Here is a 25,594-nt window from a genome sequence, read left to right as displayed (position 1 = left end):
CAATTATGGACGGACTGCCACGGTTAGGTGGTATAAAAAAACCACGGTTAGGTGGTATATATTATAATAATAATACAATTATGGATGGACGGACTGCCTGCCGACTGCCGACACAGAGGTAGCCACAGCCGTGAACTACCGCACTGTACACTGGTTGATAAAGAGATAGTAGTATACTCGTAACAACTAGTATGACACTATGACGACGGTATAAAGAATGAAAAAAAAACCACGGTTAGGTGGTATATATTATAATAATAATACAATTATGGATGGACGGACTGCCTGCCGACTGCCGACACAGAGGTAGCCACAGCCGTGAACTACCGCACTGTACACTGGTTGATAAAGAGATAGTAGTATACTCGTAACAACTAGTATGACACTATGACGACGGTATAAAGAAAGAAAAAAAAATACCACAGTTAGGTGGTATATATTATAATAATAATACAATTATGGATGGACGGACTGCCTGCCGACTGCCGACACAGAGGTAGCCACAGCCGTGAACTACCGCACTGTACACTGGTTGATAAAGAGATAGTAGTATACTCGTAACAACTAGTATGACACTATGACGACGGTATAAAGAATGAAAAAAAAACCACGGTTAGGTGGTATATATTATAATAATAATACAATTATGGATGGACGGACTGCCTGCCGACTGCCGACACAGAGGTAGCCACAGCCGTGAACTACCGCACTGTACACTGGTTGATAAAGAGATAGTAGTATACTCGTAACAACTAGTATGACACTATGACGACGGTATAAAGAATGAAAAAAAAACCACGGTTAGGTGGTATATATTATAATAATAATACAATTATGGATGGACGGACTGCCTGCCGACTGCCGACACAGAGGTAGCCACAGCCGTGAACTACCGCACTGTACACTGGTTGATAAAGAGATAGTAGTATACTCGTAACAACTAGTATGACACTATGACGACGGTATAAAGAATGAAAAAAAAACCACGGTTAGGTGGTATATATTATAATAATAATACAATTATGGATGGACGGACTGCCTGCCGACTGCCGACACAGAGGTAGCCACAGCCGTGAACTACCGCACTGTACACTGGTTGATAAAGAGATAGTAGTATACTCGTAACAACTAGTATGACACTATGACGACGGTATAAAGAAAGAAAAAAAAATACCACAGTTAGGTGGTATATATTATAATAATAATACAATTATGGATGGACGGACTGCCTGCCGACTGCCGACACAGAGGTAGCCACAGCCGTGAACTACCGCACTGTACACTGGTTGATAAAGAGATAGTAGTATACTCGTAACAACTAGTATGACACTATGACGACGGTATAAAGAAAGAAAAAAAAATACCACAGTTAGGTGGTATATATTATAATAATAATACAATTATGGATGGACGGACTGCCTGCCGACTGCCGACACAGAGGTAGCCACAGCCGTGAACTACCGCACTGTACACTGGTTGATAAAGAGATAGTAGTATACTCGTAACAACTAGTATGACACTATGACGACGGTATAAAGAATGAAAAAAAAACCACGGTTAGGTGGTATATATTATAATAATAATACAATTATGGATGGACGGACTGCCTGCCGACTGCCGACACAGAGGTAGCCACAGCCGTGAACTACCGCACTGTACACTGGTTGATAAAGAGATAGTAGTATACTCGTAACAACTAGTATGACACTATGACGACGGTATAAAGAATGAAAAAAAAACCACGGTTAGGTGGTATATATTATAATAATAATACAATTATGGATGGACGGACTGCCTGCCGACTGCCGACACAGAGGTAGCCACAGCCGTGAACTACCGCACTGTACACTGGTTGATAAAGAGATAGTAGTATACTCGTAACAACTAGTATGACACTATGACGACGGTATAAAGAATGAAAAAAAAACCACGGTTAGGTGGTATATATTATAATAATAATACAATTATGGATGGACGGACTGCCTGCCGACTGCCGACACAGAGGTAGCCACAGCCGTGAACTACCGCACTGTACACTGGTTGATAAAGAGATAGTAGTATACTCGTAACAACTAGTATGACACTATGACGGTATAAAGAATGAAAAAAAAACCACGGTTAGGTGGTATATATTATAATAATAATACAATTATGGATGGACGGACTGCCTGCCGACTGCCGACACAGAGGTAGCCACAGCCGTGAACTACCGCACTGTACACTGGTTGATAAAGAGATAGTAGTATACTCGTAACAACTAGTATGACACTATGACGACGGTATAAAGAAAGAAAAAAAAATACCACGGTTAGGTGGTATATATTGTAATACAATTATGGATGGACGGACTGCCTGCCGAGTTCCGACTGCCGACACAGAGGTAGCCACAGCCGTGAACTACCGCACTGTACTGTGTCTGCTGCTAATATAGACTGGTTGATAAAGAGATAGTATACAATACATACAACAATATACTACTATACTGGTGGTCAGGCACTGGTCACCACTAGTCACACTGGCAGTGGCACTCCTGCAGCAAAAGTGTGCACTGTTTAATTTTAAATTAATATAATATTATGTACTCCTGGGGGCTCCTGCTATAACAACCTGCAGTGCTCCCCAGTCTCCCCCACAATTATTATAAGCTTTGCCTTTTATACATTGATGTGCAGCACACTGGGCTGAGCTGAGTGCACACAGACTGAGTCACACTGTGTGACTGGCTGCTGCTGTGTATCGTTTTTTTTCAGGCAGAGAACGGATATAGCAGAGAACGGATATATTATATTAAAATAAATAAAAGTTAACTAACAACAACTGCACTGGTCACTGTGGTAAACTCTGTCTGACTCTGCACAATCTCTCTCTCTCTTCTAATCTAATTTCTAATGGAGAGGACGCCAGCCACGTCCTCTCCCTATCAATCTCAATGCACGTGTGAAAATGGCGGCGACGCGCGGCTCCTTATATAGAATCCGAGTCTCGCGAGAATCCGACAGCGTCATGATGACGTTCGGGCGCGCTCGGGTTAACCGAGCAAGGCGGGAGGATCCGAGTCTGCTCGGACCCGTGAAAAAAACATGAAGTTCGTGCGGGTTCGGTTTCAGAGAAACCGAACCCACTCATCTCTAATTTCTTCAGATACCTTCAGCTCCGTCATGCCTTAAGTGCGCAGTGGGGGGGGGGGGTATGAAGCCCCCGGTCCATACTTTGGTTCGGAATATGCCCAGTCGTAAGACTATTTCGGTGCTGTACTTCTCCTTTTCCCTCTCCAGTTTAGATGGTTTGGATGCGCTCTATACTAAATGGGTGGTTGATTTGGGTGTGTTGGAAGATGAGGATTGGGAGTACATTCTTGGCTCACTGAGGTCTGCCACGGCCTAGGCCAGATTCCAGCAGATCCAACTGTATATTTTGCACAGGGTCTACTGGACCCCGAGTAGGCTTTTTAGAATTGGAGGATCAGCGTCGGACGTATGTCCTAAATGTTCTGCTCCTGCTGCTAGTTTTTGGCACCTGCTATGGCTTTGTCCTCAAGTGGCATCATTCTGGAGAGCGGTAGTGAGCAGTATTTATAGTACAGGGATTCAAATACCTCTTCTGCACCCGTGTATATGTGTCTTTGGTCTGGATTTAGAGATCTCTTTGCGTGCTTATTTTAGGGTATACGTTACCAACCTTCTCACTCTGGCCCGGGTGACTCTGTCACATGAGCGTTTTATGTTTACCAAACGTAACTGTCCTGGAAAATATGATAAGAGATGGGATCTCTGGCAGAACTCCAGGTTTTCTTGTGATCCCCCTACCTAGCCTATATTGTATGTATGGTTTGCTGCTTAGCTATGTGCCTGGTGCTGCTGCTGACCTCCCTCACTATCTTCATACCTATGTGCCTGTATGTACAACTGACACTACTATGTTTTATTGTATCCACTTGAAATGCATATGACTTTTTGTTTTTGTTTCTGATTTGTCTGTTATAAAATTTGAAAACTCAATAAAAAATACTTGATTTAAAAAAAAATTGCACTTAGTTACATTGCTATATACACTGCTCAAAAAAATAAAGGGAACACTAAAATAACACATCCTAGATCTTAATGAATGAAATATTCTTATTAAATACTTTGTTCTTTACATAGTTGAAAGTGCTGTCAACAAAATCACACAAAAATGATCAATGGAAATCAAATTAATTAACCCATGGAGGTCTGGATTTGGAGTCACCCTCAAAATTAAAGTGGAAAAACACACTACAGGCTGATCCAACTTTGATGTAATATCCTTAAAACAAGTCAACATGAGGCTCAGTACTGTCTGTGGCCTCCTCGTGCCTGTATGACCTCCCTACAACGCCTGGGCATGCTCCTGATAAGGTGGCGGATGGTCTCCTGAGAGATCTCCTCCCAGACCTGGACTAAAGCATCCGCCAACTCCTGGACAGTCTGTGGTGCAACGTGGCATTGGTGGATGGAGCGAGACATGATGTACCAGATGTGCTCAATTGGATTCAGGTCTGGGGAATGTGCGGGCCAGTCCATAGCATCAATGCCTTCGTCTTGCAGGAACTGCTGACACACTCCTGCCACATGAAGTCTAGCATTGTCTTGCATTAGGAGGAACCCAGGGCCAACCGCACTAGCATATGGTCTCACAAGGGGTCTGAGGATCTCATCTCGGTACCTAATGGCAGTCAGGCTACCTCTGGCAAGCACATGGAGGGCTGTGCGGCCCCCCAAAGAAATGCCAGCCCACACCATTACTGACCCATTGCCAAACCGGTCATGCTAGAGGATGCTGCAGGCAGCAGAACGTTCTCCTTGACGTCTCCAGCCTCACGTCTGTCACATGTGCTCAGTGAGAACCTACTTTCATCTGTGAAGAGCACAGGGCGCCAATGGCGAATTTGCCAATCTTGGTGTTCTCTGGCAAATGCCAAACGTCCTGCACGGTGTTGGGCTGTAAGTACAACCCCCACCTGTGGGCGTCGGGCCCTCATACCACCCTCATGGAGTCTGTTTCTGATCGTTTGAGTAGACACATGCACATTTGTAGCTTGCTGGAGGTCATTTTGCAGGGCTCTGGCAGTGCTCCTCCTGTTCCTCCTTGCACAAAGGCGGAGGTAGCTGTCCTGCTGCTGGGTTGTTGCCCTCCTATGGCCTCCTCCACGTCTCCTGATGTACTGGCCTGTCTCCTGGTATCGCCTCCATGCTCTGGACACTACACTGACAGACACAGCAAACCTTCTTGCCACAACTCGCATTGATGTGCCATCCTGGATTAGCCGCACTACCTGAGCCACTTGTGTGGGTTGTAGGGAGGTCATACAGGCACGTGGAGGCCACACACACTACTGAGCCTCATTTTGACTTGTTTTAAGGACATTACATTAAAAGTTGGATCAGCCTGAAGTGTGTTTTTCCACTTTAATTTTGAGGGTGACTCCAAATCCAGACCTCCATGGGTTAATAAATTTGATTTCCATTGATAATTTTTGTGTGATTTTGTTGTCAGCACATTCAACTATGTAAAGAACAAAGTACTTAATAAGAATATTTCATTCTTTCAGATCTAGGATGTGTTATTTTAGTGTTCTCTTTATTTTTTTGAGCAGTGTACATAGGCCCTCATTCCGAGTTGATCGGTCGCAAGGCGAATTTAGCAGAGTTACACACGCTTAGTCTACGCCTACTGGGAGTGTATCTTAGCATCTTAAAAGTGCGAACGAAGTTTACGCAATATTGCGAACAAAAAAAACTTAGCAGTTTTAGAGTAGCTCCAGACTTACTCTGCCTGTGCGATCAGTTCAGTGCTTGTCGTTCCTGGTTTGACGTCACAAACACTCCCAGCGTTCGCCCAGACACTCCCCCGTTTCTCCGGCCACTCCTGCGTTTTTTCCGGAAACGGTAGCGTTTTCAGCCACACGCCCATAAAACGCCGTGTTTCCGCCCAGTAACACCCATTTCCTGTCAATCACACTACGTTCGCCGGTGCGAACAAAAAGCCGTGAGTAAAAATCCTTTCTTCATAGCAGAATTACTTAGCGCAGTCGCAGTGCGAACATTGCGCATGCGCTCTAAGCTGATTTTCACTGCGATGCGAAAAAAAAGAACGAGCAAACGACTCGGAATGAGGGCCATAGTGCGAGTAATGATGACATGCACATTTGACTAAGCACACCCATGTTTGTAAAAGAATATTCCAAAATGTAAAATAAATGTGTTAGTCATTAACAATAAGTGGGCAAAAAATTAATAACCAATGCTAGTAATATAAATGCTGGTAAATCAAATTAAGATTAATTGTGTGGATTTCAGCTTCGCCCAGATGAGACATCGCAGTATCTTGGAGTTACAGGTGGCCTCTCTGAGACCCTGCAATGTCATATTGGGTTCTGTACCTGGAAGTGGGGTGTGGTATAGAAAATCTACATTTATCAGGTCTACAGTCATTATGTTGACCCCATATGGTCGACAGACACAAAGTCGACATGGACAAAAGGTCGACATATGGTGCACAAAAATGGTCGATACACTTCTTTTGCATTTTTGTTGTCAGTGTGGATAGTTTTTTCACCTGAGACCACCAGTTGTATAAATGCGGCCCTTCGCTCGCCACACTTCAGTCATGAGGTCTCGCTTCGCTCGCCACAAAGTTACTAAAGATTATGATTTGTAACATGGATAGTCAAGGAAGGAACAAGTCCAAAAACATGAAAAACCCAAAATACATGTGTCAGCCATATGTGTGCCATCCATTGTCATGTTAACCATATGAAACTGTTGACCTTTTGAACCTTTTCCAGTGTCTACCTTTTATACAGTATGTCAACCTTTTGTACATTTCGACCTTTTGTCCATGTTGACCTTGTGTCTTGTGTCTGTCGACCATTTGGGGTTAACCTAATGACTATCAACCTGATCACCTGGAAGTGAGAGAACAGATCACAGCAGTGTAGAAATGCTGCTACAGGTAAAGCACATACTACATTGCTTTATGTATGAGTGTTTCATTTTTTTATCAAATTTATTTGTTTATTTATTACCAGTTATTTATAAAGCGCACACATATTCCGCAGCGCTTTATAAAGAATGTTTGGCCATTCACATCAGTCCCTGCCCCAGTGGAGCTTACAGTCTATATTCCCTACCACATGTACACACAGACACATTAACACTAGGGTTAATTTTGTTGGGATCCAATTAACCTATCAGTATATTTTTGGATTGTGGGAGGAAACCGGAGCACCCGGAGGAAACCCACGCAAGTACAGGGAGAATATACAAACTCCACACAGTTAGGGCCATGGTGGGAATCGAACCCATGACCTCAGTGCTGTGAGGCAGTAATGCTAACCATTACACCATGTATATTATTTACTACACATAACTGTAATTTCCATCTCTAATCAGTGTTAATATTACATGTGGATGGGAAACTGGTTGAAATTCTGAATGGCGATGGCAGTGCTGTAACTACATGTGTGCCAGGTGTGCCTGGCACACAGTGCAGGCACACAGGGCAGTCGCACTGAGGGCGCAATGGCCCCCATTCCCTAAAGTCAGCGGCTTGTAATGAGTCAAATTGACTCATTACAAGCCGCCTGTGCCGGAGGATAAGAGGAGTAGTGGAGAAGGAAAAGGAGGGAGGGGGAGGAGGGAGGGAACCGCAGTAGTGCTATGTAATTGGTGGCATCGCCGCTGCAGCAGGCCCTCTCATTCCACACAGACTGGCCGCGGCGGCGGCGGCCAGCCTGTGCGGAAGGAGAGGTTCTACTGCAGCTGCGCCGCCGGCAATTACAGTACGCTGCTACGGCTCCCTCCTCCTCCTTCTCCCCTGCCCCCGGAGCTGCCAGCACCGAGGAGCCTGACTGCCTGAGCCAGCGGAAAGATGGTAAGTATCATCTATTCTATTCATCTGTCTGTCTGTCTGTCTGTCTGTCTGTCTATCTATCTATCTATCTATCTATCTATCTATCTATCGGTCTGTCTACCTAATGTGTAAAAGGGGGACGCTGTCTGCCGTAATGTGTAAAAAAGGGGATGCTGCCTGCCGTAATGTGTAAAAAGGGGACGCTGTCTGCCGTAATGTGTAAAAAGGGGGACTATCTGCCATGTGTAAAAAGGGGGACTTTCTGCGCTGTAATGTGTAACAAGGGGACTCTGCCGTAATGTGTAAAAAGGGGGATGCAGTCTGCCGTAATGTGTAAAAAGGGGACGCTGTCTGCCGTAATGTGTAAAAAGGGGAGCTGTCTGCCGTAATGTGTAAAAAGGGGACTATCTGCCATAATGTGTAAAAAGGGGACGTTGTCTGCCGTAATGTGTAAAAAGGGGACTATCTGCCGTAATGTGTAAAAAGGGGGACTATCTGCCGTAATGTGTAAAAAGGGGACGCTGTCTGCCATAATCTGTAAAAGTTGGACTCTGTCTGCCGTAATGTGTAAAAAGGTGGACTCTGTCTGCCGTAATGTGTAAAAAGGGGGATGCAGTCTACCATAATGTGTAAAAAGGGGACGCTGTCTGCCGTAATGTGTAAAAGGTGGACTCTGTCTGCCGTAATGTGTAAAAAGGGGGATGCAGTCTGCCGCAATGTGTAAAAAGGGGACGCTGTCTGTTGTAGTGTGTAAAAAGGGGACTATCTGCCGTAATGTGTAAAAAGGGGGACTATCTGCCGTAATGTGTAAAAAGGTGACGCTGTCTGGCGTAATGTCTAAAAAGGTGGACTTTGTCTGCCGTAATGTGTAAAAAGGGGGATGCAGTCTGCCATAATGTGTAAAAAGGGGATGCTGTCTGCCGTAATGTGTAAAAATGGGGAAGCAGTCTGCCGTAATGTGTAAAAAAGGGACTATCTGCCGTAATGTGTAAAAAGGGGGACTATCTGCCGTAATGTGTAAAAAGGGGGACTATCTGCCGTAATGTGTAAAAAGGGGACGCTGTCTGCCGTAATCTGTAAAAGTTGGACTTTGTCTTCCGTAATGTGTAAAAAGGTGGACTCTGTCTGCCGTAATGTGTAAAAAGGTGACGCTGTCTGGAGTAATGTGTAAAAGGTGGACTCTGTCTGCCGTAATGTTTAAAAAGGTGGACTCTGTCTGCCGTAATGTGTAAAAAGGGGGATGCAGTATGCCATAATGTGTAAAAAGGGGATGCTGTCTGCCGTAATGTGTAAAAATGGGGAAGCAGTCTGCCGTAATGTGTAAAAAGGGGACTATCTGCCGTAATGTGTAAAAAGGGGGACTATCTGCCGTAATGTGTAAAAAGGGGACGCTGTCTACCGAAATCTGTAAAAGTTGGACTCTGTCTGCCGTAATGTGTAAAAAGGTGGACTCTGTCTGCCGTAATGTGTAAAAAGGGGGATGCAGTTTACCATAATGTGTAAAAAGGGGACGCTGTCTGCCGTAATGTGTAAAAGGTGGACTCTGTCTACCGTAATGTGTAAAAAGGGGACGCTGTCTGCCGTAATGTGTAAAAGGTGGACTCTGTCTGCCGTAATGTGTAAAAAGGGTGATGCAGTCTGCCGCAATGTGTAAAAAGGGGACGCTGTCTGTCGTAATGTGTAAAAAGGGGACTATCTGCCATAATGTGTAAAAAGGGGGACTATCTGCCGTAATGTCTAAAAAGGTGACGCTGTCTGGCGTAATGTGTAAAAGGTGGACTCTGTCTGCCGTAATGTCTAAAAAGGTGGACTCTGTCTGCCGTAATGTGTAAAAAGGGGGATGCAGTCTGCCATAATGTGTAAAAAGGGGATGCTGTCTGCCGTAATGTGTAAAAATGGGGAAGCAGTCTGCCGTAATGTGTAAAAATGGACTAGCTGCCGTAATGTGTAAAAAGGGGGACTATCTGCCGTAATGTGTAAAAAGGGTACGCTGTCTGCCGTAATGTGTAAAAGTTGGACTCTGTCTTCCGTAATGTGTACAAAGGTGGACTCTGTCTGCCGTAATGTGTAAAAAGGGGGATGCAGTCTGCCGTAATGTGTAAAAGGTGGACTCTGCCATAATGTGTAAAAAGGTGGACTCTGTCTACCGTAATGTGTAAAAAGGGGGAAGCAGTCTGCCGTAATGTGTAAAAAGGGGATGCTGTCGGCCGCAATGTGTAAAAAGGGGACGCTGTCTGCCGTAATGTGTAAAAGGTGGACTCTGCCATAATGTGCAAAAAGGTGGACTCTGTCTACCGTAATGTGTAAAAAGGGGGAAGCAGTCTGCCGTAATGTGTGAAAAGGGGATGCTGTCGGCCGTAATGTGTAAAAAAGAGGGCGCTGTCTGCCGTAATGTGTAAAAAGGGGACGCTGTCTGCCGTAATGTATAAAAGGTGGACTCTGTCTGCCGTAATGTGTAAAAAGGGGGATGCAGTCTGCCGCAATGTGTAAAAAGGGGACGCTGTCTGCCGTAATGTGTAAAAAGGGTGACTATCTGCCGTAATGTGTAAAAAGGTGACGCTGTCTGGCGTAATGTATAAAAGGTGGACTCTGTCTGCCGTAATGTCTAAAAAGGTGGACTCTGTCTGCCGTAATGTGTAAAAAGGGGGATGCAGTCTGCCATAATGTGTAAAAAGGGGATGCTGTCTGCCGTAATGTGTAAAAATGGGGAAGCATTATGCCGTAATGTGTAAAAAGGGGACTATCTGCCGTAATGTGTAAAAAGGGGGACTATCTGCCGTAATGTGTAAAAAGGGGACGCTGTCTGCCGTAATGTGTAAAAGTTGGACTCTGTCTTCCGTAATGTGTAAAAAGGTGGACTCTGTCTGCCGTAATGTGTAAAAAGGGGGACTATCTGCTGTAATGTGTAAAAAGGTGGACTCTGTCTGCCGTAATGTGTAAAAAGGGGGATGCAGTCTGCCGTAATGTGTAAAAAGGGGATGCTGTCTGCCGTAATGTGTAAAAATGGGGATGCAGTCTGCCGTAATGTGTAAAAAGGGGACTATCTGCCGTAATGTGTAAAAAGGGGGACTATCTGCCGTAATGTGTAAAAAGGGGACGCTGTCTGCCGTAATCTGTAAAAGTTGGACTCTGTCTGCCGTAATGTGTAAAAAGGTGGACTCTGTCTGCCGTAATGTGTAAAAAGGGGGATGCAGTCTGCCGTTATGTGTAAAAGGTGGACTCTGCCATAATGTGTAAAAAGGTGGACTCTGTCTGCCGTAATGTGTAAAAAGGGGGAAGCAGTCTGCCGTAATGTGTAAAAAGGGGATGCTGTCGGCCGCAATGTGTAAAAAGGGGACGCTGTCTGCCGTAATGTGTAAAAGGTGGACTCTGCCGTAATGTGTAAAAAGGTGGACTCTGTCTACCGTAATGTGTAAAAAGGGGGAAGCAGTCTGCCGTAATGTGTAAAAAGGGGATGCTGTCGGCCGTAATGTGTAAAAAAGAGGGCGCTGTCTGCCGTAATGTGTAAAAAGGGGACGCTGTCTGCCGTAATGTATAAAAGGTGGACTCTGTCTGCCGTAATGTGTAAAAAGGGGGATGCTGTCGGCCGTAATGTGTAAAAAAGAGGGCGCTGTCTGCCGTAATGTGTAAAAAGGGGGATGCAGTCTGCCGCAATGTGTAAAAAGGGGACGCTGTCTGTCGTAATGTGTAAAAAGGGGACGCTGTCTGCCGTAATGTGTAAAAAGGGTGACTATCTGCCGTAATGTGTAAAAAGGTGACGCTGTCTGGCGTAATGTATAAAAGGTGGACTCTGTCTGCTGTAATGTCTAAAAAGGTGGACTCTGTCTGCCGTAATGTGTAAAAAGGGGGATGCAGTCTGCCATAATGTGTAAAAAGGGGATGCTGTCTGCCGTAATGTGTAAAAATGGGGAAGCATTATGCCGTAATGTGTAAAAAGGGGACTATCTGCCGTAATGTGTAAAAAGGGGGACTATCTGCCGTAATGTGTAAAAAGGGGACGCTGTCTGCCGTAATGTGTAAAAGTTGGACTCTGTCTTCCGTAATGTGTAAAAAGGTGGACTCTGTCTGCCGTAATGTGTAAAAAGGGGGACTATCTGCTGTAATGTGTAAAAAGGTGGACTCTGTCTGCCGTAATGTGTAAAAAGGGGGATGCAGTCTGCCGTAATGTGTAAAAAGGGGACAATCTGCCGTAATGTGTAAAAAGGGGGACTATCTGCAGTAATGTGTAAAAAGGGGACGCTGTCTGCTGTAATCTGTAAAAGGTGGACTCTGTCTTCCGTAATGTGTAAAAAGGTGGACTCTGTCTGCCGTAATGTGTAAAAAGGGGGATGCAGTCTGCCGTAATGTGTAAAAAGGGGATGCTGTCTGCCGTAATGTGTAAAAATGGGGAAGCAGTCTGCCGTAATGTGTAAAAAGGGGACTATCTGCCGTAATGTGTAAAAAGGGGGACCATCTGCCGTAATGTGTAAAAAGGGGACGCTGTCTGCCGTAATCTGTAAAAGTTGGACTCTGTCTGCCGTAATGTGTAAAAAGGTGGACTCTGTCTGCCGTAATGTGTAAAAAGGGGGATGCAGTCTGCCGTTATGTGTAAAAGGTGGACTCTGCCATAATGTGTAAAAAGGTGGACTCTGTCTGCCGTAATGTGTAAAAAGGGGGAAGCAGTCTGCCGTAATGTGTAAAAAGGGGATGCTGTCGGCCGCAATGTGTAAAAAGGGGACGCTGTCTGCCGTAATGTGTAAAAGGTGGACTCTGCCATAATGTGTAAAAAGGTGGACTCTGTCTACCGTAATGTGTAAAAAGGGGGAAGCAGTCTGCCGTAATGTGTAAAAAGGGGATGCTGTCGGCCGTAATGTGTAAAAAAGAGGGCGCTGTCTGCCGTAATGTGTAAAAAGGGGACGCTGTCTGCCGTAATGTATAAAAGGTGGACTCTGTCTGCCGTAATGTGTAAAAAGGGGGATGCAGTCTGCCGCAATGTGTAAAAAGGGGACGCTGTCTGTCGTAATGTGTAAAAAGGGGACGCTGTCTGCCGTAATGTGTAAAAAGGGTGACTATCTGCCGTAATGTGTAAAAAGGTGACGCTGTCTGGCGTAATGTGTAAAAGGTGGACTCTGTCTGCCGTAATGTCTAAAAAGGTGGACTCTGTCTGCCGTAATGTGTAAAAAGGGGGATGCAGTCTGCCATAATGTGTAAAAAGGGGATGCTGTCTGCCGTAATGTGTAAAAAGGGGGACTATCTGCCGTAATGTGTAAAAAGGTGACGCTGTCTGGCGTAATGTGTAAAAGGTGGACTCTGTCTGCCGTAATGTCTAAAAAGGTGGACTCTGTCTGCCGTAATGTGTAAAAAGGGGATGCAGTCTGCCATAATGTGTAAAAAGGGGATGCTGTCTGCCGTAATGTGTAAAAATGGGGAAGCAGTCTGCCGTAATGTGTAAAAAGGGGACTATCTGCCGTAATGTGTAAAAAGGGGGACTATCTGCCGTAATGTGTAAAAAGGGGACGCTGTCTGCCGTAATCTGTAAAAGTTGGACTCTGTCTGCCGTAATGTGTAAAAAGGTGGACTCTGTCTGCCGTAATGTGTAAAAAGGGGGATGCAGTCTGCCGTAATGTGTAAAAGGTGGACTCTGCCATAATGTGTAAAAAGGTGGACTCTGTCTACCGTAATGTGTAAAAAGGGGGAAGCAGTCTGCCGTAATGTGTAAAAAGGGGATGCTGTCGGCCGCAATGTGTAAAAAGGGGACGCTGTCTGCCGTAATGTGTAAAAGGTGGACTCTGCCATAATGTGCAAAAAGGTGGACTCTGTCTACCGTAATGTGTAAAAAGGGGTAAGCAGTCTGCCGTAATGTGTGAAAAGGGGATGCTGTCGGCCGTAATGTGTAAAAAAGAGGGCGCTGTCTGCCGTAATGTGTAAAAAGGGGACGCTGTCTGCCGTAATGTATAAAAGGTGGACTCTGTCTGCCGTAATGTGTAAAAAGGGGGATGCAGTCTGCCGCAATGTGTAAAAAGGGGACGCTGTCTGCCGTAATGTGTAAAAAGGGTGACTATCTGCCGTAATGTGTAAAAAGGTGACGCTGTCTGGCGTAATGTATAAAAGGTGGACTCTGTCTGCCGTAATGTCTAAAAAGGTGGACTCTGTCTACCGTAATGTGTAAAAAGGTGGAAGCAGTCTGCCGTAATGTGTAAAAAGGGGATGCTGTCGGCCGTAATGTGTAAAAAAGAGGGCGCTGTCTGCCGTAATGTGTAAAAAGGGGACGCTGTCTGCCGTAATGTATAAAAGGTGGACTCTGTCTGCCGTAATGTGTAAAAAGGGGGACTATCTGCCGTAATGTGTAAAAAGGGGACGCTGTCTGCCGTAATGTGTAAAAGTTGGACTCTGTCTTCCGTAATGTGTAAAAAGGTGGACTCTGTCTGCCGTAATGTGTAAAAAGGGGGACTATCTGCTGTAATGTGTAAAAAGGTGACGCTGTCTGGCGTAATGTGTAAAAGGTGGACTCTGTCTGCCGAAATGTGTAAAAAGGGGGATGCAGTCTGCCGTAATGTGTAAAAAGGGGGATGCAGTCTGACGTAATGTGTAAAAAGGGGACAATCTGCCGTAATGTGTAAAAAGGGGGACTATCTGCAGTAATGTGTAAAAAGGGGACGCTGTCTGCCGTAATCTGTAAAAGTTGGACTCTGTCTTCCGTAATGTGTAAAAAGGTGGACTCTGTCTGCCGTAATGTGTAAAAAGGGGGATGCAGTCTGCCGTAATGTGTAAAAAGGGGGATGCAGTCTGCCGTAATATGTAAAAAGGGGGATGCAGTCTGACGTAATGTGTAAAAAGGGGACGCTGTCTGCCGTAATGTGTAAAAAGGGAACTATCTGCCATAATGTGTAAAAACGAGGACTATCTGCCGTAATGTGTAAAAAGGGGACGCTGTCTGCCGTAATGTGTAAAAGGTGGACTCTGCCATAATGTGTAAAAAGGTGGACTCTGTCTGCCGTAATGTGTAAAAAGGGGAAGCAGTCTGCCGTAATGTGTAAAAAGGGGATGCTGTCGGCCGTAATGTGTAAAAAAGAGGGCGCTGTCTGCCGTACTGTGTAAAAAGGGGACGCTGTCTGTCGTAATGTGTAAAAAGGGGACGCTGTCTGCCGTAATGTGTAAATGTTTACGCTGTCTGCCGTAATGTGTAAAAAAGGGACGCTGTCTGCCTTAATGTGTAAAAAAGGGATTGTCTGCCGTAATGTGTAAAAAGGGGATGCTGTCTGCCGTAATGTGTAAAAAGGGGATGCTGTCTGCCATAATGTGTAAAAAGGGGGTTGCAGTCTGCTGTAATGTGTAAAAAGTGGACGCTGTCTGCCGTAACGTGTAAAAAGGGGGAAGCAGTCTGCCGTAATGTGTAAAAAGGGGATGCTGTCTGCCATAATGTGTAAAAAGGGGAGCTGTCTGCCGTAATGTGTAAAAAACAGGACGCTGTCTGCTGTAATGTGTAAAAAGGGAACGCTGTCTGCCGTAATGTGTAAAAAGTGTGACGCACTCTGCCGTTATGTGTAAAAGGGGACGCTGTCTGCCGTAATGGGGAAAAGGGGGGACTATCTGCCGTAATGTGTAAAAAGGGGACGCTGTCTGCCGTAATGTGTAAAAGTTGGACTCTGTCTGCCGTAATGTGTAAAACGGTGGACTCTGTCTGCCGTAATGTGTAAAAAGGGTGAAGCAGTCTGCGGTAATGTGTAAAAAGGGGATGCTGTCTGCCGTAATGTGTAAAAAGGGGACGCTGTCTGCCGTAATGTGTAAAAGGTGGAGTCTGCCATAATGTGTAAAAACGAGGACTATCTGCCGTAATGTGTAAAAAGGGGACGCTGTCTGCCGTAATGTGTAAAAGGTGGAGTCTGCCATAATGTGTAAAAAGGTGGACTCTGTCTGCTGTAATGTGTAAAAATGGGGAAGCAGTCTGCCGTAATGTGTAAAAAGGGGATGCTGTCGGCCGTAATGTGTAAAAAAGAGGGCGCTGTCTGCCGTAATGTGTAAAAAGGGGACGCTGTCTATCGTAATGTGTAAAAAGGGACGCTGTCTGCCGTAATGTGTAAATGTTTACGCTGTCTGCCGTAATGTGTAAAAAAGGGACGCTGTCTGCCTTAATGTGTAAAAAGGGGATTGTCTGCCGTAATGTGTAAAAAGGGGATGCTGTCTGCCATAATGTGTAAAAAGGGGGTTGCAGTCTGCTGCAATGTGTAAAAAGTGGACGCTGTCTGCCAAAACGTGTAAAAAGGGGGAAGCAGTCTGCCGTAATGTGTAAAAAGGGGATGCTGTCTGCCATAATGTGTAAAAAGGGGATGCTGTCTGCCGTAATGTGTAAAAAAGAGGATGCTGTCTGCTGTAATGTGTAAAAAGGGAACGCTGTCTGCCGTAATGTGTAAAAAGGGTGACGCACTCTGCCGTTATGTGTAAAAGGGGACGCTGTCTGCCGTAATGGGGAAAAAGGGGGACTATCTGCCGTAATGTGTAAAAAGGGGACGCTGTCTGCCGTAATGTGTAAAAGTTGGACTCTGTCTGCCGTAATGTGTAAAACGGTGGACTCTGTCTGCCGTAATGTGTAAAAAGGGTGAAGCAGTCTGCCGTAATGTGTAAAAAGGGGATGCTGTCTGCCGTAATGTGTAAAAAGGGGAACTGTCTGCCGTAATGTGTAAAAAAGAGGACGCTGTCTGCCGTAATGTGTAAAAAGGGAACTCTGTCTGCCGTAATTTGTAAAAAGGGAACGCTGTCTGCCGTAATGTGTAAAAAGGGGGACGCAGTCTGCCGTAATGTGTAAAAGGGGACGAATGTCTGCTGTAATGTGTAAAAAGGGGACTATCTGCCGTAATGTGTAAACAGGGGGACTATCTGCCGTGATGTGTAAAAAGGGGACGCTGTCTGCCGTAATGTGTAAAAAGGTGGACTCTGTCTGCCGTAATGTGTAAAAATGGGGAAGCAGTCTGCCGTAATGTGTAAAAAGGGGATGCTGCCTGCCATAATGTGTAAAAAGGGGAGCTGTCTGCCGTAATGTGTAAAAAGGTGGACTCTGTCTGCCGTAATGTGTAAAAATGGGGAAGCAGTCTGCCGTAATGTGTAAAAAGGGGATGCTGTCTGCCGTAATGTGTAAAAAGGGGATGCTATCTGCCGTAATGTGTAAAAAGGGGAGCTGTCTGCCGAAATGTGTAAAAAAGATGAAGTTGTCTGCCGTAATGTGTAAAAAGGGAATGCTGTCTGCCGTAATGTGTTAAAAGGGGGACGCAGTCTGCCATAATGTGTAAAAGGGGACGCTGTCTGCCGTAATGTGTAAAAAGGGGACGTTGTCTGCCGTAATGTGTAAAAAGGGGATGCAGTCTGCTGTAATGTGTAAAAAGGGGACGCTGTCTGCCATAATGTGTAAAAAGGGGGACTGTCTGCCGTAATGTGTAAAAAGGGGACATTGTCTGCCATAATGTGTAAAAAGGGGACTATCTGCCATAATGTGTAAAAAGGGGGACTGTCTGCCGTAATGTGTAAAAAGGGGACGTTGTCTGCCATAATGTGTAAAAAGGGGACTATCTGCCGTAATGTGTAAAAAGGGGGACTATCTGCCGTAATGTGTAAAAAAAGGATGCTGTCTGCCGTAATGTGTAAAAGTTGGACTCTGTCTGCTGTAATGTGTAAAAAGGGGGAAGCAGTCTGCCGTAATGTGTAAAAAGGGGATACTGTCTGCCGTAATGTGTAAAAAGGGGAGCTGTCTGCCATAATGTGTAAAAAAGAGGACGCTGTCTGCCGTAATGTGTAAAAAAGGGACGCTGTCTGCTGTAATGTGTAAAAGGGGACACTGTCTGCCGTAATGTGTAAAAAAGGGGCGCTGTCTGCCGTAACATGTAAAAAAGGGGACTATCTGCCGTAATATTTACAAAGGGGACATTGTATGCCGTAATGTGTAAAATGGGGGACTATCTGCCGTAATGTGTAAAAAGGGGACGCTGTCTGCCGTAATGGGTAAAAAGGTGGACCCTGTCTGCCGCAATGTGTAAAAAGGGGGAAGCAGTCTGCCGTAATGTGTAGAAAGGGGATGCTGTCTGCCATAATGTGTAAAAAGGGGAGCTGTCTGCCGTAATGTGTAAAAAAAGAGGACACTGTCTGCCATAATGTGTAAAAAGGGAACGCTGTCTGCCGTAATGTGTAAAAAGGGGGAAGCAGTCTGCCGTAATGTGTAAAAGGGGACGCTGTCTGCCGTAATGTGTAAAAAGGGGACGCTGTTTGCCGTAATGTGTAAAAAGGGGGACTATCTGCCTTAATGTGTAAAAAGGGGACGTTGTCTGCCATAATGTGTAAAAAGGGAATGCAGTCTGCCGTAATGTGTAAAAAGGGGACTATGTCTGCCGTAATGTGTAAAAAGGGGATGCAGTCTGCCGTAATGTGTAAAAAGAGGAACTGTCTGCCGTAATGTGTAAAAAGGGGCCGCTGTCTGCCGTAATGTGTATAATGGGGACGCTGGCTGCCGTAATGTGTAGAAAAGGGTAGCTGTCTGCCGTAATGTGTAAAAGGGGAATCTGTCCACCGTAATGTGTAAAAGGGGCTGTACCTGGTATAGTAGAGCTACTATGCGGCGTAATTTTAATAATGGAGACTACTATAATATGTAATATGAATTGGTATTATTTTGTGGCCACACCCCTTCCCATGAAGCCACGCCCCTATATATTTTGCACGCGCTTATGGCGCGCACTGCACCTGTTTTACATAGTGGGGGGGGGGGGCGCCGATGCCCTATCTTGCACACAGCACTAAAATGTCTAGCTACGGCACTGGGCAATGGATACTTAATTATTGGAGTAAGGGAAAGCTCTGAAACTGACTGCATCAAATTTGGGGCCTTATTCAGTATGGATCGCATTAGCGATGCCATCTCATGCACATACAGTGAGATGCGATCGCCTCTGCCTCATTGACCAGCAGAGGCGTTTGCGGGGTGGCTACGCAGCATTGCAGGGGGCTAAGCTGTTTTCAGGCAGCCGCATGACAGCACACGCGTTCACTGCAATGGAAAACACAGACACAGCCAGGCTGCGCAGGCAGGGAGGCAACCCTAGTTCAGATTAGTGATCGCAATTGAATTGAATTGCGATTGCATCGCTGGCGGGCATTAGCATGCTGGGCGGCCTTGCTCTGTGCTGGGCGACCCCCAGCATGCGATCGTAAGCAGTTGCAGTTTTGCTATTTTAGCAAAACTGCAACTGATGCTGAGTAAGATCCTTGGTGCAGTGAGTCCCCCAAACTGTGAAATGCTAAAACTTCGTCTAATATATGAAAATGGAGCGTAAGTTTCCAGGAGGGATTTCAAAACTCAGGTTCACAATCATAAGTGTCAAACAAAGATCAGGCATTGTGATACATCACTGTCACAGAGGTTTTTGGAGAGACATGGGAAATGTAGCAAATTAAAGTGTTTTGTCTGTGACACAGATATCAAAGACGGGCGAAAAACCAAGAACAAATAGACAGTACTTTCATCACAAGGATGTGATTTATAGTCTGTAGGGAGGGAAGACCAATTGTGTAATTAGAGGAGGCTGGCTTGCTCTGTGGTCGCAGTTCATTGCTACTGCATTTATAACCAGCCCATAGAATCGCTAATAGGGAATACAGTGGGTTTTTGTCTGATTACAACCTCATGTAAGTAACTTTAATTATTTACATTTGAGCCCAAAGTACATTGACACAAATGTATTTATTATTCTAATCTATATAAACAGCTCCGATAAATTCAGAGTTTTCAGCGTTCCATACACAAAATTCTGCTCTTGTAGTAAAATAAAACAATAGCTGAAATAAGTGACTGCTCTGCCAGGTATTTGCAGTAGCCTCACATACTGTATACTGTGTGTCTGAGGTTCCTCATGTAAAGAATGTCAGATGAAATGGAATTTTGCCTTATGAGTTACACAATATTATTGGTTGTATCTGACCACCTGGGCTACGCCGCTACAGCACATACATTTCTACAATGAGCCTGGGGGTTACTGGGGGTAAATCTATGTGGTATGATTAAAAGGTTAATTCAGACAATCCCAGACAAATAAATCAGAAATAGACAGCCTATATTTGCCTGTGCCTTTAGATTTGGCTGCAGATGAAATCTGTAACAATCTGTTATATTATTATATTACAGCCCATGTGTCCTATTTTATCATCTTTACAAAAATATTATGGTGGAAAAAAATATTGTGAATTATATTGGTGTATTTAAAGCGAAATACATCTAGCAGTGCTGTGACTGGTGTGGTGAGGATTTCATCATTCACTTTAACTGCTAATTAAGTATTTAAGTGTATCCACCTAGAGATAGGTGATCCCTGAATTCGGCCACTACCTGCATTTACTTTGGGCCTAATTCAGACTGGATTGCTGCAGCGGTAGCGATCACAGTCCTAAAGCCCTTTGCAAAGTGCGCTTGTGCACCCCGGGAGCCCACAGGGCTGCAATCGCCTCTGCGCGGTCGCGGGGCAGGAGGGGGTGTGCCAACAGCGTTAGAACGCCATTGGCGGGGTGCGATCCGGACAACACAGGTGTGTCCGGACCGTTGCGTGGGTGGGCCGCGGCAGTTGCGTGACCTCGCACACAGCCGCTGCGACCCGGGACGCGGCTGGTAGCCCCCTGCCAGCACAGCTAGACTGCGCAGGCAGGGAGCTACACAGCGGGTGCAAAAGCATCGCCAATGTGCGATGCTTTTGCAACCTTGCAGGAGGGGTAGGGCCTGACATGTGGGGCAGACTAGCCCTGTGCTGGGCGTCCACCCGCATGTCAGAGAATCTGATCATAGATGTGCTATATTTAGCACATCTACAAGCAGCTCTGAATCACCTCCTTAGTACCATCCAAGGAATCTTCTTTCTGTGTATAGGGGGGTCATTCCGACCTGATCGCTCGCTGCAGTTTATCGCAGAGATCGGGTCGGAATTGCGCATGCGCCGGCACTACAGTGCGTGGAAAATAATATGGTAGGCCAGACAGCAGAAAGGAGTGACTGCTTTTTTCCAGAGGGACTGCTGGCGTTTGGTATACAACAAGACAAAAGTCTGCGCTCACTTTAGCTACAGGTGCACAACGATGATATTATTGTAACTTCAGTAGCGATCACCTCTGCCTGATTGACAGGTAGAGGCGGTCGCAGGGCGGGTGGGGGCTGGATGGCGGCGTGGTCCGCCCAATGCAGGCGTGGCCAAACCATTGGGGGGGCGGGCCGCTGCGGCTGCGTGACGTCTCACGCAGCTGCTGCGGCCAGTAGCAGCGACGATCGACTCCCGGCCAGCCGCAGGAGCTGCGCTGGCCGGGAGTTACTCCACAAATACAAAAGCATCGCCGCTGTGCTACGATCAACTCAGAATGACCCCCATAATACATACAAATATGGAAGGCCAGACAGCAGAAAGGAGTGACTGCTTTTTTCCAGAGGGACTGCTGGCGTTTGGTATACAACAAGACAAAAGTCTGCGCTCACTTTAGCTACAGGTGCACAACGATGATATTATTGTAACTTTAAAAACAGATCACTTTACGTTTATGTCACTAAGGTTGATAATTTGGTTAAATAAAACCATATACAACATGAAGATATACTATTTGTAAACATTTTTGCTTTATACAATTCTTATAAACTCCTGTGTTGTGCACAAGATGCTGAAATGAAAGTAACAAATACATCTGGCCTGGCTATTCCCTGTGCTTCATATTCACCTACAGTGCCCTTCTGCATCCCCTGTTACAGCAGCTCCTGCGAATCTCCTCTGCACACACAAGCGCTTTTCTGAACACATTCATCAGACATTCTTCACATTTTTACCTACCTTGTATGCACGGAATATAACAGTATGATAAAGCAGCGGGTTCCAGAAATACTCCAATTCTATTAGTCTCCTACATCTGGTAACCAGCAAACACACCCAGTAGGATACTCCATATCCCCCAGGGGATGTCTGTTTTGTAACTGGTATTCTTCAACATACATTCACCCTTTACTTTCTGTTTTGAGCTCATAGTCCTCCTAGGTACGTTTTGCACAACATACTAAGTAAGCTTACTTCCATGGTTATTGATTCCCATTATGTATTGGTAAATGCAGAAAAGGAAACGAAGAAGAGAGAAGAAAGGATCTGTTTCCAGAAACAGATCCTTTCTTCTCTTCTCTCTTCTTCGTTTCCAGTTATGACATGATCTGTGGTAGCACCCCCTGCTTGTTTATTTGTATAATATAAAAACTAATATTAGGGGTTTCTCTGACCAATTGCAAATATTTGCAACTAAAGTAGAATCAATTTAAATTTAGGTTCCTGTGCAACAATATCCTCCTTCCCTTTCCCCTTCTAATGCAACTAAATGCAGAAAATTAAAGCATTTGCTCAAGATTTCTAGATCATGCTTCCAACCTTCCTTTGAAGTTAGACAACAGTAACAATCATATTATCATATCACAGTTTTTTGTCACTCTCCAACATGTAGGAGCAGACCTTCTTCTTCTCCTTCTTCTTCTTCTTCTTCTTCTTCTTCTTCTTCTTCTTATTATTATTATTATTATTATCCTCTATTTATCTGGAACCACAGTGGTACCACAACGCCTAACAAAAAACATAAACAAATGAGCAAAACAATAAAACAGGGACAAAGGTGCATACACACGGAGCGATTTTGACTATGAGCGATTTTGACTCTGCGATTTCCCTTGAACTGGCAGTGGGAGATTTTGATTAACTTTTCCAACGATTTTGACTAAGTGTGCAAGCGATTTTGGCTATGGGCGATTTTGGCTAACTTATTTAAGCAAGGGGATGCTTTTTCTTTTCCAGCGACCTAGCCAAAATTGACTTGCCTGCACAGTCTATTTTTAGCAGCGATAGCGACCTGGCGTGGATGCACATCGCTGGCTGTGTACACACAGGGGGTAATTCCAAGTTGATCGCAGCAGGAATTTGGTTAGCAGTTGGGCAAAACCATGTGCACTGCAGGGGAGGCAGATATAACATGTGCAGAGAGAGTTAGATCTGGGTGTGGTGTGTTCAATCTGCAATCTAAATTGCAGTGTAAAAATAAAGCAGCCAGTATTTACCCTGCACAGAAACAAAATAGCCCACCCAAATCTAACTCTCTCTGCACATGTTATATCTGCCCCCCCCCCCCCCCGCCAGTGCACATGGTTTTGCCCAACTGCTAAAAAATTTCCTGCTGCGATCACTTTGGAATTACCCCCACAGGGCGATATGCACTAACTTTCTGAGCGATTTTGACTATGTAGTCTAAATCACTCAGCTATATCGCTCCGTGTGTATGGACCTTTAGAGCAGTGGTTCTCAACCGCGGTCCTCGAGCAGTGTCGGACTGGGGCATGAATGGCCCACCGGGGGGGATGCTGTTGCAGGGGCCCATGCTTATGGGTGTGGCCAGGCTACAGTGGGGGCATGGCCAGCCACCACAGAGTATATGGGTGCCCCTTGGTAAATATATTATAATCCATATTCTTATGAAGTATATGTATAATGCATAATTGAAGTGCACTAGAATAGAGTCTGGAACCTGATCCCTAGAAGAGGAGGTGAGCCCACAGGCAGTGGGGCCTACCAGTGGTTTCCCCTGTTCCCTGTGGGCCAGTCCGACCCTGTCCTCAAGTACCCCCAACAGTTCATGTTTTCCAGGTCTCCTCACAGGACTGCAAGTGAAATAATATGCTCCACCTGTGTGTCTTTTAAAATGTGTCAGTGAGTAAGGAATACACCTGTTCAACTGCTAGGTGACCTGGAAAACATGAACTGTTATGGGTACTTGAGGACCGAGGTTGAGAACCACTGCTTTAGAGTATAAGACACTGCAGGACAAGTGCATGGTATATAAACATTACTGCATCAGCGGAAAAGACACTGAAATAAGCATCAGGGTGGCAAAAGCCGGGGTAAGGTGTCGTCGTAGGGAGTATGGAATAGAAGATAGTCTAGGTAAGAGAAGGAAAAGCACATGAGGCGAGAAGGCCCTGCTCCTGTGAGCTTAAATTCTAAAGGGAAGCAGCAGACAGACAGGGGTGACACAGATGGGGTAGACAGTGAGCATAGATAAGAGTGTTAGGAGAGTTGGCTAGGTTTGATGAAGTAGTAGTCTTGAGAGCCTGTTTGAAGTTTTGTAGAGAGGTTGAGAGTCTGATAGGAGGAGGTAGAGAATTCCAGAGATAGGGTACAACAAGTATGACTCCAGGTCAAGTATAACTCCAACCCATGGATGCACATACCACTTATTTGGAAATTGATGTTATTTTAATAACTTGAAGACAGTAAATTTGCGCAGCTGACTTCCATTGTAATCATCTTAGAAATCTGATGGGCATAATCTTTGATGGGTAAATATTCTTACAACTCCTAGTTTCCAAGAAAAAAGTAATTCAGTTGATTTAACCATACCTCCAAACATGACCCTCTCCGGGAGGGACAGAATGCTCTGCTCCTGGACTTTTCTCTTGATGTATAATTGCCAGCACCTGTTTTGAACAGGTTAATGGCTAAGAAAGGTGTTTCAGCACAGGTAATGGCAAGCATACATTAAGAGGCAAGCCCAGGAGCAGAGCATTCTGTCCCTCCTGGAGAGGGTCATGTAGGGAGGTATAATTTAACTGTGACCCAATCAATTTGATTATAGCCAATACATTTTCTTTCTATGCTTTTTAGGACTTTTTATGACAGATCTGCTCACAAAGATCTACTACAGTATAGGTAGAACACTCTAAAGTATCTTCGTTTTCTTATCACAGTTTCATTTGTGCCATGAAATTTAATTGAAATACTTCTACCCTTGTAAATCAATACTGAATATCTAAAATTAAAATATATAATATTTTTTACTGATGATCAAATTCTGATTTCAAAAGTTTGTCTGACAGTGTCAAAAAGTAATTTGCCTTTTCCACAGATCAATAAAAGTCTAAAAACCAGCAGTATTCTTCATTAAAGGCAGGGAATGTAGCCGTCAGTATTGTGAAAGGCGGTCTTCTGACCGCTGGTCACATACTGTAACTACATCCCACAGGCAGTGACTGGAACATTTGAATACAGCAGCTCAAAGGGAAACTACTGTGATAAACCAGGCAGTTATACTGGGGAAGGGAAGTAAGGGCTTTTGTTGAAAAATATGTCCTCTCGTAAGGTACATGTATATGGGGGAGGGTGCATACTCCCCTATGTACCTTAGCTATATAAATGGCAGGATAGACAGTTAAAATTCAGTCTATATGGAGTCCATTTAAAGACCATCAGGATGATATTTTATTATCCATCCTGTAATTATTCATTTTCTTCTTAAAACCAAAGGATATTTCATGCTCTTTTGATTAAGCACAAGAGCCGGTCATACATCACCTGTCTGTGCAGCCTGCAGATAATAAGAGCCATGTAATTGTGTTTCTCTAGTTCTATCCAGATTCTTGGTAGTTTAGACATTGGTTTATTTACTAATGATTCAGTCATAATCTTCCACAGGAAATGGAACATCACCTTCATCAAAAATAGACACCATTTTACAGATATATTGGAGGAAGGACGGAAGCTGCAATGCCATTATTTAACCTGATTGCCTTTAAAAGTCAAGACAAATCTACTGCTTTATGAAACTTAAATCAGCTGGAGAAGGTCAATAAACATCTTAGTGATATTTGGTGGACCCCTTTCTTTGAAAGTAAAGCATTCATAACCTCGAACCAGAAATAACGACACTGAGACTT

This window comes from Pseudophryne corroboree, chromosome 1, assembly GCF_028390025.1.
Source record: "Pseudophryne corroboree isolate aPseCor3 chromosome 1, aPseCor3.hap2, whole genome shotgun sequence".
NCBI classification, from domain to species: domain Eukaryota; kingdom Metazoa; phylum Chordata; class Amphibia; order Anura; family Myobatrachidae; genus Pseudophryne; species Pseudophryne corroboree.
Note: the sequence above shows the minus strand (reverse complement) of the source record.